Source organism: Mandrillus leucophaeus, unplaced genomic scaffold, assembly GCF_000951045.1.
Source record: "Mandrillus leucophaeus isolate KB7577 unplaced genomic scaffold, Mleu.le_1.0 Scaffold379, whole genome shotgun sequence".
Lineage (NCBI taxonomy): Eukaryota > Metazoa > Chordata > Mammalia > Primates > Cercopithecidae > Mandrillus > Mandrillus leucophaeus.
The window spans coordinates 998,661-1,004,756 of NW_012104020.1; the positions used below are offsets into that span (position 1 = coordinate 998,661).

General features: G+C 40.4%; 1 protein-coding gene across 3 annotated transcripts in view; it reads right to left on the bottom strand.

The window, feature by feature from the left end:
- Positions 1-6,096, bottom strand: part of SSH2 (slingshot protein phosphatase 2) — a 332,338-nt gene that overhangs the window by 154,189 nt on the left and 172,053 nt on the right. The window lies entirely within an intron of this gene.

The following is a 6,096-nucleotide window of genomic DNA, read 5'->3' on the forward strand; positions in this document are numbered from 1 at the left end:
TTTTTTAAACAGTTGAAGTTATGATCAAACAAACAAAACAATTTAGATTGTCGATAACATCTACTAATCTTTGTAAGTACATCTATAGAGGGCTTTTTTAGCCATCCCCCAATCCAAGGATTCACAGCCTTAGCTGCACATAGAAATTACTTGTGGTAGGTTTAAAAAATCTCAGTGCCCAGGCTGCACCTTAATAGAATTGGAATCTCTTGAAGGTGGGATTTAGACGTATTCTTCAAAGCTCCCCGGGTGATTCCAAAGTGCAGCCATGGTTGAGAAGGCAGGGTAGAGATCATATCTTCACTTTACAGATATGGTAACATTTAAGGTCTAAACAGATGACCTCGTTTATAAATAATGTCACTCAGGAACACAGGTTTTATGACGTTTGATCTAGGGCTTTTACCTTCAAACGGTATTCCCTGACGTCTTTACAGTTTTAAGCCCTTAACCATGTTCCTTCCAATTCACTGAGCAGTGCCTTTCACCTGACCAGGGACCAGCTCTTTGTAAAATATGACTGCGCTCTCTCTCTCCTGAATGCTGTGCTTACAAAAGGGGCTGGCACGATGCAGGCATTCAATAGAAGTTAGCTTCCTTTTATTTTACCTTTCCAGTCTCATTATGCTACAGCAAATATTTTCAGGTATCAGCATTTTCAGCATTTTTGAATACTAGACTAAAATACGTATCATTGAAGCTGCCTTAGGAATTCTGGAGTCAGAAATAAATAATAATTTCTAAAAACTTCACTAACCAATTAGAAAACAGATTAAAATTAGGAAGAAGTCACTTTAAGACTCAACATGCTATAATCAAGAAAATAATAAGCCTTTGTTTTATATAAATATTCATGCCCTTTTCCCATTGGAAAGTTTGGCAATTTTCAAGATACTAGTAATGAAATAATCAATCCAAATTACAAGTTTTGTGCCTAAAACCAGAAGTACTCGTTAGTTGATTCTCCCATAAAACTTATGGCTGTTGCCAAATCACTTTGAGGGACTTGAAATACTGCAAACTCACACTGGAAAGAGTTATCTAAGTTTCTGAGATATCTGGTAATAGGAAAGCACCAGGTGGCAAGTGAAGAGTTAACGAAAAGTCTGGATCTTGGAGTTCATCATCTTCATCCATCTCTAGGAAGGAAAATGTTTGAAAGATTTATTCAGGCTGTGTCAGCAGGCACCCAAATGGTAGTGTAAGAAAAAATCTGCTGATACACCCCAAAATAAATTGCTTAAAATATCTGGCAAACTTGCCAGTTTGAAACTTCTTCCAGGCTGTAATTTATTACAGCCTCCTGCTGTGATTAAAAAAAAAAAAAAAAAAAGCAGCAGGCACTTTAGAACAGCACTGTTAAGGTGAGTCCAGTTCCCAGTTCCTTTCATGACACAGCAGAGAGAGGATTTTATTGAAGTCAACACTAAATGATGCCATTTGGGACAGATAATGGCATGGTAATCATCTGTATCTGTCTGAAAAAACAGGAAATATATATTATTCAATTCATACTTAATATCTCTTGCATTTAAAAATGCCAGAGACAAAGATTTCATAAATATGGATCTTGTCTTTTATAAATAGGTTCCTATAGCGACGCCCCAGAAGTGCATAGTCCTTTCCTTTCTCCTCAGAAGACCTCTGTCAGTGTCTGTTCAGCAAAGGAGGCTATGTTAACATCCCTATCCAGGCTTTTTCAAAAGCTTCTCAAAGTTAAATTCTCACTTTGAACTGCAATATAGGAAATTGAGAAAGTGCTAGAACATGTCTCCTGCTTTTTTTTTTTTTTTTTTCTTCTGAGACAGAGTTTCACTCTTATTGCCCAAGCTGGAGTGCAATGGCGCGATCTCAGCTCACTGCAACCTCCACCTCGCGGGTTCAAGCGATTCTTGTGCCTCAGCTTCCCGAGTAGCTGGGATTACAGGTGACCGCCACCATGCTTGACTAATTTTTTGTATTTTTAGTAGAAACAGGGTTTCACCATGTTAGCCAGCCTGGTCTCGAACTCCTGACCTCAAGTGATCTGCCTGCCTTGGCCTCCCAAAGTGCTGGGATTACAGGCGTGAGCCACTGCGCCTGGCCTGTCTCTTGCTTTTTAAAGAAAAAAATTAAATCATCTTTGCAAACTGGGATACCTTTAAGAAAATAGTTTTCTGCTACTGCCTGTTTTTAAAAGTTGAACAAATTCCTTTTCTTTGCATAGTCTGCAGAGTGTCAAAATCCCAATCAATTTAGTTTCGGCTCAATTTAATTCTTTACTCTCCACTGTCGGTAAACAAGGCTCTAGGGAGCAAGCTCTCTGTACCCATGCATCTAGGAATTCAAAAATGATTTCAAATTAGATTGAGCAGCATGAAATAAACTAAGTTAGTTTTTTACTCTACATGAAGTCAGAAGGGGCTTTCTCTAAAAAACAAATTTTGCACAAAGGCCCTGAAGAAAAATTGCTGCCTTTCTTTACATTCTGCTTGAGTTGGAAGATTTGAAATTAGCTTTGTCATGTCACTTGCCGACCATTTCAAGATTCAAAATGTGAATATTCTAAAATGTTGGCTCTTGACAATATTAGCTATGACCAAATTAAGTTTTTATAGGATGACACATTAATAGTATTTAAAATGTGGCTGGGTGCAGTGGCTCACGCTTATAATCCCAGCACTTTGGGAGGCCGAGGCGGGCAGATCACGAGGATAGGAGATAGAGACCATCCTGGCTAACACGGTGAAACCCTGTCTCTACTAAAAAATACAAGAAATTAGCCGGGCATGGTGGCGGGTGCCTGTAGTCCCAGCTACTTGGGAGGCTGAGGCAGGAGAATGGCGTGAACCCAGGAGGCGGGGCCTGCAGTGAACTGAGATAGTGCCACACTGCACTCCAGCCTGGGCAACAGTGCGAGGCTCCGTCTCAAAAAAAAAAAAAAAATGCTTAAGTAGAAAATGCTTAAAGTACTTCCATTACTGTGTATCCATGTATCCCTTATGGTATAATCACTGTAAAACAGTGAACACTGGAGACTTACATGCTGACCTAACTGTATTCCAGGACAGATCTGAAGGTACACTGAAATGAGAATGAAGGATGTAGTAGATATGTTTTTGCTGCTGTGACAAAATTTCAACATGCGTAGATCACTTGAACTGATGCCAAAAGCAATATGCTATAAGCCAGGGGACCTAATCTGTAGTTCTAACATAGTCACTTAATAAACTGAGACTGGCCAAGTCCCTTCATCTATAAAATGGGATAACAAAACCCTAAGGAAATGTCCCTACATCTGTTCTTATGAGAGTTGGAAAATTTTTAGAAAGGAATCTCATCCTTCTGGAGAAAATGTATTTAATCCAGTTAAGCAGTCACCTAGTGCAAAGCAGTAGAGCCCAGTAGTTAAAAACTCTGGCCTTGGAATTAATAGGCCAGGTTTGGATCATACTGCAACCATTAGCTATGAATTTCAGTTACTTAGTCTTTGGCTCAGTACTTGGCACTTAATTTATGAAGTTATTGTGAGGATTAATTAATTTACATAAAGTACTTAAAAGAGTGCCTGGCACAAAAATTTACTTTTTCGCTTTAATGTCTGGCAACTTGAAGGTAAGACTCACTGTGCACCTTATTCACTGAGAAAATGAAAACGTTAGAGATTATCCTCTATGCTCTTCCACAAATCTGAAAAATAGCTAAAGTGGACAACATTAGAAAGTGGCAATGATGCTGATATCAGAAGTTCCAGGTTCTAGCTGCTTTGTCTATGGGCAAACCTTAATCTATCCTAGCCCTACTTTCTTTAATCTTAAACTGGGGTAATCAAACTGAGGTAATGTTTACCTCACGGGCTGATTAAGATACAGGGACAAAAGGCTGGCACAGTGGCTTATGCCTGTAATGTCAGCATTTTGGGAGGCCGAGGCAGGTGGATCACTTGAGGTCAGGAGTTCAAGACCAGCATGGCCAACATGGTGAAACTCCTTCTCTATTAAAAATACAAAAATTAGCCAGCCGTGCTGGTGGTTGCCTGTAATCTTAGCTACTCGGGAGGCCAAGGCAGGAGAATCGCTTGAACCTGGGAGGCAGATGTTGCAGTGAGCCAAGATTGCACTGCTGTACTCCAGCCTGGGTGACAGAGTGAGACTCTCCAAAAAAGAGATACAGGGACAAAAGTACTTTGTGAACAACACCAAATTTTTTTATTGTTATTATCATCATCATCCATATATTGGTCAATCAGCTTTCAATAATAGAAAGCTAGTTGTATTTGTTTTCTTTCATTACCCTGAAGTTGACGAATGAATGAATATTAAAATACCCGTCTGGGCACAGTGGCTCACACCTGTAATCCTAGCACTTTGGGAGGCAGAGGCAGGATAATTGCTTGAGCCCAGGAGTTTGAGACCAGCCTGGGCAAGATAGTGAGACCCCATCTCATTAAAAAAATAATAATAATAAAGAAAAAATAAAATATATACAAATTTCCCCTATGTACCACCATTTCATCCAGGAAGTCTTTACTATGATTGTTTGCCAGGTAGTTTTACATTAACTCAGTATTACTATCTGTAGTAATGTGAAATGTGCAGTGCTCAATTTTTGTATTTTTAAAGCTTTCATGTAATAGCTTTAATTTACGTAATTTTAGTTTTAAAATACTTAGTCATAAGAAAAAATGATTATACCACAGGACCTATTTGTATTTTTATGTTTTCTCTAAGGGCTCAATGTAGAAAAATAAACGGTAAGTTAATCTCCTGAGTATCAAAAGGAAGAAAACCAACACTTAGAATTACAGAGTAATGCAACATTCTGTCTCCTGTTAATCTGTAAAACATTAGGACAAAACTCTCAAGATAATATCTGAATTTTCACCAAGAGGTATCTTCCTACACTTAGTCAATGGCATTCTTTATATAATACAATAAACCAAACTCTGTAAACAAAAGCAATCATGTTTTGCAATCACCATGTGGCTAATTTTTTAAAGAAGAATATCTGACCATAGTTTTAAACACTGGATTGAACAATGTCACGGAACCTTTATAGTCTTTTCCATAGAACTTTTCCTCCATAAGAGTAATGGAAAACACTGAAAAGATCTGCCTATCAACTGTAGGAGAGGTGATCTCTAACGCATTCATCCCCTCATGGTCTTAAACACCATATGCTCCTGTAGGAAGAAATGCTGAAATGCTGCTTTCTTCAGGTTACAAAAGCCCCAAACTCTATTGTTTAGTAAAAATAATAGGTATTTACAGATCACTTTTCACATCAAACACACTTTACAAAACATTTAACCATTTAGTCCCCACTTTATCTCTTTAAATGTTTTGGGACTCGGCAGTAGAGTCCGGACTGACGGGCACCGCCAGCAGCCCGCCCCTACCCGCGTCCGGGGCGGCGGGGTGGGCGGGTCCTGAGAGCGGAGAGGGTAGGCCCGGCCAGCGCCCCGCCCCAGATCTCGGGACGCCCGCGCGGATCCCGCAGCGCGCGTCACAGCCTTTAGGGCATCCGGCGGCCTCCAAGACAGCGCTGCCTCGGTAAGGGAGTGAAGCTAGTCGGGGGTGCGCGAGAAAGGCTTGCATTTCTCTAAAGGAGGATGTTTCAACAGAAAAGTCCTCCCTCTTAAAGATTGGCTTTATACATTGTACCTCAAACCCGTTTTTGACAGATCTTAAAAAGTTTAAAGGCCATAAATTCACAAGTGCAACAAATATGTATCAAAGACTTCCTATGTGATGTGGAAATTCAGAGCTTACACTCACATACGTGTGTGTGTGTGTGTGTGTGTGTGTGTATATATATATATTTTTTTTTTTTTAGACGGAGTTTCTGCTATTGTCGCCCAGACTGTAATGCAATGGTGCGATCTCGGCTCACTGCAACCTCCGCCTCCCAGGTTCAAGCGATTCTCCAGCCTCAGCCTCCCGAGTGGCTGGGATTACTGGTTTGCGCCACCACGCCTGGCTAATTTTTGTATTTTTCGTAGAGATGGGGTTTCACCGTGTTGGCCAGGCTGGTCTCAAACTCCTAACCTCCGGTGATCCGCCCGCCTCGGCCTCCCAAAGTGCTGGGATTACAGGTGTGAGCCAGGGCGCCCCACCA